The sequence below is a fragment of the Carettochelys insculpta genome, chromosome 3 (assembly GCF_033958435.1).
Source record: "Carettochelys insculpta isolate YL-2023 chromosome 3, ASM3395843v1, whole genome shotgun sequence".
NCBI lineage: Eukaryota > Metazoa > Chordata > Testudines > Carettochelyidae > Carettochelys > Carettochelys insculpta.
In genome coordinates, this window is record NC_134139.1 from 52,742,802 (window position 1) to 52,756,902 (window position 14,101).

At 43.9% G+C, this 14,101-nt stretch overlaps 1 protein-coding gene across 5 annotated transcripts in view; it reads left to right on the forward strand.

Annotated features, from left to right (window-relative positions):
- LCLAT1 (lysocardiolipin acyltransferase 1) overlaps positions 1 to 14,101 on the forward strand; it is a 196,677-nt gene that overhangs the window by 141,666 nt on the left and 40,910 nt on the right. The gene's annotated exons all lie outside the window — the stretch shown is intronic.

Below are 14,101 nucleotides of genomic sequence, written 5' to 3' on the forward strand. Positions count from 1 at the left end.
TTATCATAACTTAAAGCAACATAGGGTTTGGTTGTGCCAGGAAGGTAAGATGTGCCTGGAATGGGATTTCTTCTCATAAACCCCAACAGAAAAGAGACAGAATCACCAAATCATGTACAGACTTCAAAACTGGTACAGTGGAGCAGATGTTGAAAGAGACTGAATCAAGATGAGCCAGGTAAATAGGATGAACTGGGAATAGGATTTCTTCTCAAAAAACCTTACAGAAGAGAAGTAAAACAGAGAAATACAGAGTAGTGTTCTGTTTTGGCACAGGTAAAACAGTGCGTAGGATTTAAAAAATTGAAAAAAAAATGTTACTAGAAACCAAATTGACTATAGGCCCACTCCCTTCCCCCCCACTTCTCCTTGTTAAAACATGGCAAATTATACGAGTTTATAGGGATGAAGAAAAATACACTAATGGAATTTCCATTTAGAAAAAAAAAACACTAAAAGAATTAAATGAGCAAATTTTAACAATCCCTTTTTTTAAGAAACCCAAAATAAAAATGAACTTCATAAAAATAATACTGTATTTTTCAAAAATACAATAATTTAAATTAAGTATGTACATTTTCCTTTTATTTAAGAAAAACACCACCTCTACTGAGTTAAGGTCCTGGGCAACATTGGGTAGATCTGCTAGTAGCTTATATTTATACATCACTTTTACTTCTGATCGTCATTTCTGTTTTCTACGCAATGGTTTCCAGTTATGAATCAGAAGACTGGATTTTATATATTTTACAAGTTCAGGGGCCACACAATATTCTTTGCCTCTTTGAGTCTACATTATTGTAAGCAAAAGCTCACAATTTAAAATACAGTTTGTTTCCCATTAACATATTTATATCTGTACAGAAATATTAGTATTTTTGTTTGTTGACCTTGTAGCATAATAATGTAAGTTGGTTTCTCTGGCTGTGTCTACACTACAAAAATAACTTTGAAGTTGCTTACTTCGAAGTAAGCAGCTTCGAAGTTGAGCATCTACATACACCTTACTTCGAAGTTAAACTTCAAAGTAGGGCACTACTCCATTCCCAGGAATGGAGCAAGGACTTCAAAGTTGAGCTGCCTACTTCGAAGTTAACAGTTAACTTCAAAGGAAGGGAAAATGTGTGTCGATTCTCAGCTGGCTACTTCAATGTAGTGTCAACTTCAATGTAGTGTCAAAGTTAACTTCTAAGTTAGTTCCTAGTGTAGACGGACACTCTAATGAGTTTCATCCTAATAATCATTTACAAATTATACCACCCATAGTGTGGACACCTTATTTTGAGCTTGTTTTTGTGTTGATTTGTTGGGTTTTTTGTTTTTGTTTTTGCAGTAATTTAAAATGTAAAAATAACAGCCTTATAGATTAACTCTTTGTTTAAAGGGAAGTTTTAAGAACATAGTTATAATGGCAACTCAAAATACTGTAGAAGCAATTCTACCAAGAAGTATGATCATACCAACTCTTGTCTCAGTTGCCATGACATTTTGTTTGATTAGTGCTAGCCTATATGATGCAGTTTGGTAGTTCCAGGAATACCTAAGTCTATTCCTTTTAAATAATGGCTCAGTCAGAGTGCAGGTATTTGACAGACATAATAGCGCTCTGTGCAGCTGTGAAGAGGGCAGTGATCTATGAAAGAGTTCATTAAATTAGAGCTTTGGAGAAATGTATACATTATATTAATGCGCTGCATATAGGAACCAGTTAAACATAGGAAAGCTATTAAAAGGTTCTACTTATTTGGGTAATAACAGGCTTAGTCTTGTCTGCACTTAGTTTTTTCTTAGTTTCCTAAAGCAAAATCAAACAACACAGTGGTTAATATTCTAGGTACCAATCTACAATAATGCTTTTTTTCATTGCTTGTACTGATAGAGTGGTAGCAGTGGGAAATTTGAAAGAAGAGTCTAGCATATACGCAAACTTTTAAGCCTTCTTTTTCTTTTAAAGGCAAATTTAGTTTTTCTTTAGATTTCCGTTTGTTTCACTATCATTCCAGTCACCCCTTTTTTGGAAAAACTGAGCAAATTAGGTTGATCTGCTAAGTTAACATGCGGATACCTGTTAACGTCCACAAAGTTGCAGGGTTCAAGACAGAAAATTTGTATCCTAATCCACAACAATGAGCTGTGGATATCTGCATCCCTGCATATAAAGCAGATAATCTGCAAGTTTGCAGGGCTTAAAAATTAGGGTGTGGTAGGAAGGAATTAGTTTCAGTTGCACTCTTCCACAGGGGCAAAAGACATAGCTAGGAGAAGTGAAGCACAAATACAAAAAATTAAGGGGAGATTTTCAGATGCACCTCATGGATTTAGGAACACAAGTCCTACTGAAAGTGATTGCAAAGAAATTAGCAGTGGGACATGTGCTCCTGAATTTTTTTCCAAGAGGAGTACACATGCATGTTCTCCAGGTTCAAGCATGCTGTCCCTTTCACTTGGAATCTGCACTGTGACCCAGCCCCCAGCAAAGTTCAACCTTCATCTTCCTAAAAATGCATTTATTCCCAAAGTCCTATACACTGCAGTAATTCCTGACTGGGAGTGTTATTGAATTAGGAGACTGAAAATTGAAATGCAACACCAGTGAGGGACCTGAGCAAGACATGTGCTCAGCTGCCATTGGGATGCAGTTTCTTATTACTTCTCATCCCTTGTTTTGATACCAAACTGTCCAAGGCTTGAATTTTGTTTTCATATGTCTGGAGTGTACCTAGCATATTGTTAACATTATTTTATTCATGCTATCTATATTGTGTAGTGGTAGCCAACAGTCCAGGTCACGCTGCTGGTCTCAACCAGAGACAGGGAATTCACAGGTCATTAATATAACCTAGTGGTAGAATCTGTTGCATTGCAACTATTTAATAAACCTTTTAATAATAAATTCCAAGTCATACTGAGAAGTGGAAGAGATCCATCAGGATTTATGATACCTGCAGTGTTAGTGAATGCAGCTGGTTCTCCTCACACACTTTAAAAATACATAAATATTTCCATTTCATAATAGCAGTAGGGGAGTGCATTTCCAAGGGGTTATTCTACTTGTGTGGCTAAATTCACTTTGCATTCAGCTGGAACCTCTCGATACCACCTGACGTGTACAGTAATCACCCAGCAATGCATTCCTGTCATGTCTTTTCATTTAGATAGTAATGGGGAGAACAAAATTCATTAAAATCTACCAGTTAAATGCTAAAAGAATGCATTAAACCTATGTCCCATATGCTAGTTTTCTCTTTAGGGGCATAATATGTTGTAAAGAAAGCTGTGTGTTTATAGAAAAAAAATTGTGACTGAATTGAGAGGCATAATGTTTTTTCCCTAGAAAATCTGGATTGAAAGATCATTAAGAGTTAACTTTAAAAAAAAACAAAAACAAAAACCACTGTTGCAATTACAGGAAACAAATATTTAACCACTGCAGGGAGATGGAGTAAGCCTGGCCATTGATACCAGTACAAGAAACTATCCTGGTCTCTTGCTAGAAGCTGTGGTTACTTGTAGGTGGAATAAAATGGACCAGCTTGCAGTGTCTAAAGAAATTCCAAGCTCTCCTGTATGTGATGCTCCATCTTCATCCAAAAGGCTGGTAACCTCCAGGGGATTCATGTCTTCCAATGGTAAAATGAAGAAAAAAAAGTTAAACGTTTAGATTGCATAGTTAAGCACTCAGAGGTCAGAAATTTCAAAAGTTAATTTTGACCCCAGCCTCCTTGTGCTGCATGAAGCACACACAGACTGGGGTCAATATGCTCATACATAGACCAGTACACAAATACCCACTGCATACCTTGTAAGTACTAAGTTGGTGGGGAAAGGCTGTGTGTTTTTTTTGTACTTGATCATATAGAAAGTTTGGTTGTGGGAGTGAAGCGGGGAGGATGGAGTTAAGTTTGTACTCTCCAGTTTAACTTCGTTGTTTCCTTTCTTTTCAGTGATTAGCTATGCAGCTTTAACGTTCCTTTAAAATAATTTTTGTTTGTTTAATGATTCCTAAGGTGATAAAAAGAAAAGTGAAAAGTAAATTTAGATGGAGGTGCTTTAATGAACTGCTACCTTCCAGAACAAGTAGTTCCATCTGATGGAATCCACATGGTCTATCTCACTGGAGTTATATGGAAATATTTAGGTAAGACTGAACTTGAAAAAGCAAAAAGGTGATTTCTCACCTAAAATTGCATGTGGTTAAAAGGTTTTAAGTAGAGCTGGTTGTGGAATTCAGGTTAATCGGAAAATGTCAGTTTATGAAACCTGAACTGTTTTATGATAACATATCAGGGTAAACCCTTTAGGGAGCTGCAGGCAACACTACAATAAAATCTTGCCTGATTTCCTACTGCTTGAGGAGCAAGGGCTTTGGGGGTCCAAAGCAGCCCCACCATGCAGGCTATTGTGGGGTCAAACATGCTGGGGCTTCCCTACTAAGGGGAGCTGGGATCCTGAAAGTTCTGGGATGGAGTTCCAGGGCAAGGAGTGTTCCAGGTTACAGATCCTAGGGCTTCCATCCTCCCAACCTAGCTGGTTTCCTGGGAGTGCAGGAAGTCTGCCTGAGGGCTCCAGCCCAACACAATCTGCAAACAGGGCTATTCCAGAGCCACAGATCCAGGAAGCTCTTGACCAGTCTCGTGCTGGTCACCACTGATAATGGGTGTGAAACTGACATTGACCACGTCAGTTTCACTCAGCAGCTATTGGCGTCCATGCAAAAACATGGTGTCCATGTTCCTAAAAAAAAAGCATTTCAGAATTTCTGGTTCATGGGAAAATTTGAAAAAAACTGATTGGAGCTTGAATTGGAAACACATTTTGAAATTGTGACCTTTTTTGTGAATGGAATTCAAAGTTTTGGCCAGCTCTAGTTTTGGGTACGTTTGATTTTAATTGCAAAAATGTTTCTTTATGTGGTTGCTTTCTGCAGTCCTGCTTCTGGATGTATACTGCCTCGGGATCCAAAGATTCTACATTTTTTCAAAATTTTAGCATGAGATAAGCACTAGGTATCACAGGACTGCAATGCTAGAGATTACTGGAAGAGAGAACTTCAAAGAGCTCTGAGGTGGTGTGCTATGATGCACAAAAACATGGGGACCCAAATCATCATTGCTGTTAAATCCAGATTTTATGCTACTGTATTTGAACACAAAAATCTGAGTTTAAAATACAATATCCAGGTAATGCAGTATGTGGGAAATAATCCTATGCTAATATGAGTGTCTGGACGAGATAAGCTAATTAATAGAAATTGAAATGGAAGTGATGTATCGGTTAAAATACTTTGCCAATAGTGCTCTGAACCCTTGAAGTTACTTTGGTTCCTCATTGACTTTCTTTACTTTTGTGCTGTATGGCTGGTTTATGGGGGTGAAAAGCCTCCTGCCTCCTTCTGCATGGAATTTGCTACACAAGTAAGCATCATGTTAAAAGGAACACAAACTTACCTTCATCCTGAAATGGGATTTTTTTTCTAGGATTTTCATTTTTTCAAAAAGGTTGTGAATAGCCAAATTATACACCAGTAAAACATGAACAATATGATGGTTATACTCTCCTCTCACCCCAACAGGCGCAACAAAAGCTGTTGAAAAACACATGTATATTTTATTCTGTCTGTCATTCAGCACACACATTGTAGTTAAAATGGAAAATTCTGTAGAGCTGAATGATAGCACTAAGTGGATTGGCATTTGCACTTAGTTTTCCAGTGGTTTGGCTGTATTAATAATGCAACAGAAGGACAGGATATCCTCCAACTAAGTCAGTTTGAAATAAAGGTTTTCATTAGCATTACAATGAACCATGTTGCCTATTAAACAAACTCATTAGAAAAAAATTGGTGTTTTAATATAACTTCTGGGTTGTTTGAGAGGGTATCTAAATGTGACTGTTATTACAGGAAATGTTTCAATATATGGTGGATGGGTTAAAAAAAACTTTCTCATGCTGTTGTAATTCATAAGATGTTATTTTTAGCTCTGTTTATTTCAAAAGTATGTTCAAAGCTAGAGAAATATACTATGGAGACTAGTTAAATAGAAATAAAACATACTTTAAGTCCTAGGTTCAATTCTTAATATGTGCCTTTATTTTTAAAATTATGAATCTTAAAATGCTGACCTACATGTGAGATGAATTATTCTTTGTTTTTCACACTACTATGCCTTGGCCAAAAAAGGAATAGCAACAACTTTCTGGTGTCTGTATGGAAACCTAGACAAAGATAGCAAGTGCTCTGATGTATCAGCCCGGGGTGGAATGAGATTGCAGCTGTGGGGTTTGGAAGTATAAATGTTTATCAGCAGAACTTGAGAGCTGCAGCATATTCTCTGGATGCATCGTGCTCAAGATGAAAGAATTAATGGGCGAAATAAGCAACTGGATTTTTTTTTTTTAAATGTCCCAAACGTGAAAGCATTTGAGGTGAGAAAACCCTCTATTTCTTGACGAGTCAAGCCAAACCAGACTTCAGAATAGAATGAACTGTTCTGCTAATACAGGGATGGCCATCTAGCAGCCTGTAGCAGTTTTGAGATTAGTCATCTCCCGCAGTGTACTTCATCCTGAGCCATGAATTTAAAGGTTAGCTTGATGTCCAGCTTCTTTTCTGCTAGGCAATAACTGTACATTCTTATGCACAAATGTGAAGGGAGAGTCCACATTTTCCCTGGGGCCACCAGTGGGATCTTTTGAGAGTGCCTGAAGACTTGATACTATTCCTACCTGCCTACTAGGCCAGAAGTCGTAATATAGTCTCTGCCACCAAATCACTTCCCACTGCTCACAGCACTACCAGACTTTCTGCCTGTGGAATGGGCTAGAAAGAAGGGTGTTACATAAGACCTTTCCATACCCCCAGAAGATGGAACTAGCTATGGTTTTCCCATTACTTATCCTCCATTTCCTATACCATTCTTGATTCCATTTTTAACTTGGGAGTAGGGGGAACACATTTAAGGTACCCCAAAATCTAAGGAAAATTGCAAAGTAAACAAAATTGCTGGACTCTTGCCTCTTGGAGATTTTCTCCTCCTCCATGAACATCATTTTAGTCAACCTGCATGTGGTGGTGCTTTTGGACTCTGAGGACCTAGTGAGCCTAATAGAAAACGTGAGTCATACTCAGAATGACAGCAAATCAGCCAGTAATCCCTAAAAGGAGTCCCTGTAAATGAAGAAATAGGACGCTACGTCTACGCTACAGCACGAATTCGAAAGCCACTTTTTTGAAATTCACGGTTCGAAAGATCACCTTTTGAAAGGGAGCGGCTGCACACGAGCAGCAGCTAGCCCTTCCAATCTGCCCTTTCAAAAGGGCAAGGTGCTCTTTCAAAAGAGAGCGTCCGCACTGCTACAAGCACCCTTTCGAAAGAAAGGGCTGGGAAACATCACGGATGGGGTCGCATGGTGGATAAGCCCTTCTGGGTCCTCAGCCAGCTGCTCCTTTAAAGGGCCCCTTCCAAGCACCTTCTCCCTGCACACTCTGAGGCCTGCAGAGCTGCCACAAGCCCCGCAGGGCACAGAATGGATGGCTTTCGCACAACCAGATGGACCTACAACAGCAACTGATGGTGGCCACCATGAACGCAGCGAGACCCCTTGCCAGGGTGATGGAACCACTCCACCTGGGACCCTGCCAGCATTCCCCCCCCCCCCGGTGTCCTGCCAACGCTGGAGCCAGCCCAGTAGCTCTAACTGGTGGGAGCAGCTGGTGCTGGGGGAGTGGGGCAGTGCCAGGTGGCTGCAGAACTTTAGAATGAGCAGCCAAACCTTTTTGGAGCTGTGCCAGTGGCTTGCCCCTGCCCTCAGACACCAGGACGTGGCCCGCCCTCCTACTTAAAAAGAGAGTTGGCATAGCCATTTTGAAGCTGGCCACCACGTACAGCTGTCGCTCTTTAGAGCACCAGTTGGGGTGGGCAAGGCCGCCATTGAGGCTGTCCTCATGGAGGTGTAAGGCATGCTTGGGCTACACACCTATGGGGGGAGAGAGGAGGGGGCTCCTGGGAAAGGGAGACTCTCAGGGACTGGAGTTGAGAGGGGGCATGGGGGACTGGGGAGGGAACCAGGAGGGGGTATGAAGGGTGGGGGCCAGGCACAGCACGTCATGCCCTCAGGACTGCACACGCCCTCCATCCCATGCAGGTTGTCCGGGCCATTAACGCCATGCTCCTGCAGAGGCTCATCTGCGTGGGTGACCTGGACTCAGCTATCACAGGCTTCACAGTGCTTGGGTTCCCAGACTGCTTTGGCGTCCTGGATAGGACCCATATCCCAATCTGCACCCTGGAGTGCAGCGCAGGCTGCTATGGTAACAGAAAGGGCTACTACTCTGTGGTGCTTCAGGCAAAGGTGATGGACAGCAGGGGCAAGTTTATGGATGTGTACGTGGGGTGGACGGGCCCCATGCATGATGCCTGCATGTTCAGAAACTCTGGCCTCTGCCGGCACATGGACACAGGGATCTTGGTCACCCATTAGAAGCTCCCACTCAGGGACACCGCTATGCCTCTCTGCATGGTGGCAGATGCTACCTATCCCCTCCAGCCCTGGCTTATGCATCCCTATACTGGCCACCCTGATCTCACACAGGAGGTCTTCAATGCCCAGCTGAACCACACCCACAACACAGTTGAGCAGGCCCTCAGGCACTTGAAGGGCCAGTTCCACTGCCTCCTGGCACATCTTGAGGTGGGACTGTGGAATGTCCCACAAGTGGTGGGTGCCTGATGCACCCTCCACAATATCGTGGAGAGAGAGGGTAAGGCATTCCACCAGGGTGGGAAGCTGAGTCAAGCCCAGGATATGAACTGGCCACCAGGGCAGGGTCCACGTCCAGGAGGCTATGCAAGAGCAATTTGCTCGTGAATCCCACTGACCACCCCCCAGCAACACCCCCCCACGGTGCCCCTCATACTCATCATCCCTGTCATCATCCCCCCAGACAGCCAACCCTCAGTGCCCCACCATGCACACAGCATATGGAGATGGGAAACGAACTCTTTTACTTGATGAAAGAGCATGTGGATTTGTACAGAATGTAAATAACTATGCACAGTGGGGACAGGGGTCTTACTATGTGCATTGGGGGTGGGGGATGGGGGCACCTCAGCTGGGAGGGGCATTAGCCCAAGGCAAGAGTGGAGGGTCTGGAGCCTCATCAACCCTCGGATCTCCTCCCACCCCTGGTTTGGGGTCCCTGGCAGAGCTGGGATGGGGCAGGGAGGACAAGGCCATGGGAAGGCCTCAGCTGGGTCAGACTCAGCAGGGCGGGTAGCTGAGGGGGGTGGGGGAAGCCAAACCAGGACCTCCCAGAGAGTGGTCACCATATCCCTCAGGGTGCCCATCACTTCCCAAAATGCCACCTGCCTCCATGCCAAGTCTTCCTCCTTCAGCCAGAGGTACCACTTGGCCACCTCTGCCTGGCATTGGACGGTGGAGGTGTAGAGGGTGTTATCCATGGATTGCTTCAGGGACTTCCTGGCGCTGGTCTGTCCTGGTGCTGGTGAGGGTGGGGTGCCTGGTCCTTGTCCTCTGCCTCTGGTGGGCTGTCCAGCATGACTGAGGGGGCGGGGCTCTCCTGGCCCTCTGATAGCACAGCTGTAGGGATGGAAAGGGAGAGACAGACGGCATCTCAGTCCAACGCCATTGTACTGCAGCTGGCGCCCCCACCCCTGCTCCCACATCTCACAGCAGGGCAGCCACGAGGGATTGCAGGTGCTGATGTCTCCACCCCACTTGAGGTCCTGCCCTGCCCTGCCCAGACCCTCCGTGCGCGAGCAGCTCACGGTGCTGTCCATGGGAGTGGGTGCTGAGTGACAGCAGTGGCCATTACAGTGTGCTGGGGGCCACGGCCAGCTGGGCTGTGTCTGGCCCAGGTCCACTGGCGGCAGTCATGCACCCGCTCCGCGAGCTGGGGTATGCATCCTGCCAGGTACTTATGAGAGGTTCCCTAGCCTCGGTCTGGTGATGCCCGGCTGGTTGTCACCCGGCTGGACGACTGTGAGGGGAGGTTGGTGGCCAGGTCCACCTCCTTGCTCGACCACTCTGTGGGCGGCTCGGTGTCAGACTGGGTGGTGCTGCCTGGGGGTCCAGCCTCCTTCACGTCACCAGGGTGTGACTTATCTGCTGCGGTGTCCATGACAGTGTATAGTTGGAGAGCTGTCTCTGGGCCTCAGGAGGGTTCGGAGCTCCCAGAAGAAGGGGCAGGATGCGGGTCCTGCCCCTGAGTAGCTGGCAGATTTGCAGGCCCGGGCATGGCCCTGCTGCAACTCCTTGATCTTGCTTCTAACCTGGACAGGGTTGTGGGCAGAGTGTCCCCAGGCAGCCAGCCCAGTGGTGAGCCTGGAGAAGGCAGCCGTATGACAGCACTTAACCCAATCTCCCAGAGGATCTCCTCCTCTGCCCAGAGGCCCAGGAGGTCCCTGAGCTCTGAATCTATCCAAGATGAGGCCTGTTGTTTGGTGGGGGGGCTGTGCGAGGCCCTATGAGGGCTCTGAGGTGGGGCCCTGGGGCTCCTGTTGTGGCTGGCTGCTGGCCATGGCTCTCTTCCCAAGTTCTGGAGGTGGCCATGAGGGCATTCTGGCAGGAGCTCATGTCTTTGCTGTAAACACACTTTCAGCTTCCTGCCACAATGTTTTCTGGGTCCCTGCATCTTTGAAGCAGCTGGACATGTGGAGTGTAGAGCCCCGCTGCTGCCAGCCAGGACATCTCTGCGCACCAGATGGCTGGCACCATGGAGGACTTCTCTTTCAAAAAAGCGATCCGTGGAGCACCTACACGTGTGTTCTTCTGAAAGACCCTTTCAAAAGTGGCTGCTCTTCCTGCTCCAGGATCGAAGGCGCGCTTTCAAAAGTGGCACCATGTTCTTCTGATTTCCTGTTGAAAGGGCGCATTTTGTGTGTAGACGGTCTGTGCGCTCTTTCAAAAGTGACCCCTGATTTTGATTTTCCTTTTGAAAGATCATGCTAGTGTAGACGCAGCTAGAGTGTATCGGATGGTCTTAGCTTTTGAGGCAGATCCTGGAAACAGAAAAGCAATCCAAAAGGGTATGGTACTACCCATGTGAGGGATTAGAAGATTCACTACAAGATACGGTCTTTGGCAGCTATTACTGGGTGAAATGCTATGATAATTTTTCTGTCTGAGGTAGTGAGAGTTGTGGCATTGACTCCAGTTGTGCTAGAATGTTATCCTATGAATACAGGGGAACCTTGATGGGGAACCTTGATAGAGTGAAGGGGTTGGTAGGTGGATACAGCTCAAGATAAGCGACTCTATTTTGCCATTTGTAATTATATTTTAAAATACTTGTGTATACCAAAATGGGCATTGATGTGGATTATTTTTAAAGTAGTATGTTTTTTACTTATGTTTAAAGTAGTATGTTTGTTTCTGTGTGTTGGTCTGCCTTTTGAAGCTATTACATTAGTGACAGCAACGAAGGGTCCTGTGGCATCTTATAGACTAACAGAAAAGTTTTGAGCATGAGCTTGTGTGAGCACAGACTCACTTCATCAGATGCAGCATCTGATGAAGTGAGTCTGTGCTCACGAAAGCTCATGCTCAAAACTTTTCTGTTAGTCTATAAGGTGCCACAGGACCCTTCGTTGCTGTTACAGATCCAGACTAACACGGCTACCCCTCCGATACTTGACACCATGCAAGGCACTACATTAGTGAGGTATTCTGGGATGTCAGATTACATGGGAGCCAGGTGGCATGACTTTAAGGATAACTAAAATGAAGGAGATAGGGGAAAGTGAACATAAAATTAAATCCTTGTGTTAACCATACTGGAATAGTCATTCTGTAGATATTTCTGTAGCAAACAAAACGCACCCACTTCATTCACTCATCTTCTACAGATATGTGACTTAAGAAAAAGAGTATCAGAATAGAGAAGGGGCAGAACTGCAACTCACCTATTGAATGGAAACTTAATGTGAAGATCATCTTATGTTTCACTGTTTGAAATCCAGGAAGAGTTCCAGGAGCTAATTATCTAGCAATGGTCGATGACATGGAAATATATTAAATATACATAGATGGCTAACCATGAATACTTGATGCATGCAAAAGAACAGTCTAGTTAACTTTTATGCAAGTTAGGTAAGTTCTAAGGTAGCAGTATAATAAACATGCAAATCATTTTTGCTTTTCTGCATGAAAATTAAAGCACAAAGCAGCAAAAGCAAAGAAATCCCAGTCAAAGTAGATGCTTTCTGCTTGGCTTATCCTGTTCTATGTCGGTATGTTAAGATGTAGTGCATGCACTCTTCCATGAGGCATCTGTTGTCTAGAAACAACTAAACAAGTTAATTCTTTGGAAGCTTGGTCTAATTCCATGGTTGAGGATCTATTCAGATTATTGCTATGAGCCAACAAATAATTTCTTTTCTTGAGCTATTAATTACTTAATGGAAGCCTTGTAAATTGGGCCCAGACTCCCCTTATTGGCACCATTGTAAGTGCATGCATGTTAGATAAAATATGCGTGCAGTAACTTGCTTACTTTTAAGAGTCATGGAAGCAACTAGGAAGACTCCTACCATGGAGTAGAGAGGATTTCCAACTTCTACCAATAGAGTGTGTTGAGAATTAATTTTGCCTTGGCATCATGAATATTTGGCTCTGAAATGGCCGCAGGAGGTTGTTCAAAGTCAAGGTAAGACTAAAGATTTGGAGGAACCAGAACTTGTCACTGAATAGAGAGGCAGATTAAACCAGGAGAAGAAGGCAGTCTGCCCTCTTGGAGACTTTAGAGGCGTTCTTGTGCTTGGTGGTGGGGAAGAAAAGTAAAGGATCAGGCGAGGTGATCAGAGGGTGTTTGAGGCTCTGTTGGGAATAGGGGAAGTTCTGAATTAAAGTTTTATTATTGTTAGCTCCTTTCTTTAGAACACTGAGTGGAGGAGGATTGTTAGGAATGTTGTTTCAGATAATTTTATTCAGACTCCATTGTGACTTGTGCTTTTATGTTGTTTGTTTGCAAAAAGTCCAGGGTAGCTCTTCAGGGGTATGTCTACACAGCAACCTTATTCCAAAATAAGCTATTCCAGAAGGGTGTATTTCAAAATAACACTGCTACACACAAAAATGCATTTTGAAATAGCATTTAGCTATTTTGAAACATAGCATCTACGCACACAGAACCTGTTTCAAAATAGAACCATTGGATGTGCTATGGCTTATTTCAAAACAGTCTTTATTCCCTGTCTTAAAAGCATTATTTTGAAATAGCTGTTTTGAAATAGTTGCTATTTCTTGTAGAATGAGGTTTACCAATTTTGAAATAAAGTAATGGTTATTATTTTGAAATAGCAGTTGCATTGTGTAGATGCTAGGATTGTTATTTTGAAATAATGGATGTTATTTTGAAACAACTGTGCTGTGTCGAACTACCCCAAGAGAGTTACAAATCTAGATTGTAGACTGAGCATTTTTAAATTCCTGTTGGAGCTGTTAGTTCCTCCTGTGCACATTGAAGCAGTTTCTAAAATGGGCATTACAAAAAATACCTCAAAGTTGCCTGTGTCTCTTGGCCTTTTCATGTGGAATACAAATCCAATGACATGTAAACAATTGCTGTCACCTTGTGGCTTGTGACAAAGTGCTCATTGTGGAACTGCAGATCTGCTCCCATTCTCTTTCTCTCCAGTCTGCTCCTGAATTAGATTTGCTTAGATACCACTCAAATGCCAGAAGCATCTTATAAAGCAGCAGTCGTCCAACTGTGGTACATGTACCACTGAGAACACATGTTCCACAATCAGGTGCCTGCTAGGGACTGTGAGGACTGAAGTTAGGACTTGAGGTACAGTTAAGAATGACCAAATGTGAGTGTCTAAGCCAGGGATGGACAAATGGCAGCCCATGGTCAGTGCCCTGCAGGCTGCTACTGTATTTCCCTGCACCTGTGCAGGTCTGGGTGATTGCAGCACTTTTTGACTACGGATTGCCGCTCCTGGCCAGTGGAAGCTGTAGGAAGCAGGGTACCAGTTCACACCACTTTCTGGAACTCCCATTGGCTGGGAAGGGTGATGAGCAGCTAACAGGAGCTGCAATTCCACATACCTGTGGAGGCGCAGGTAAATTTAGCACC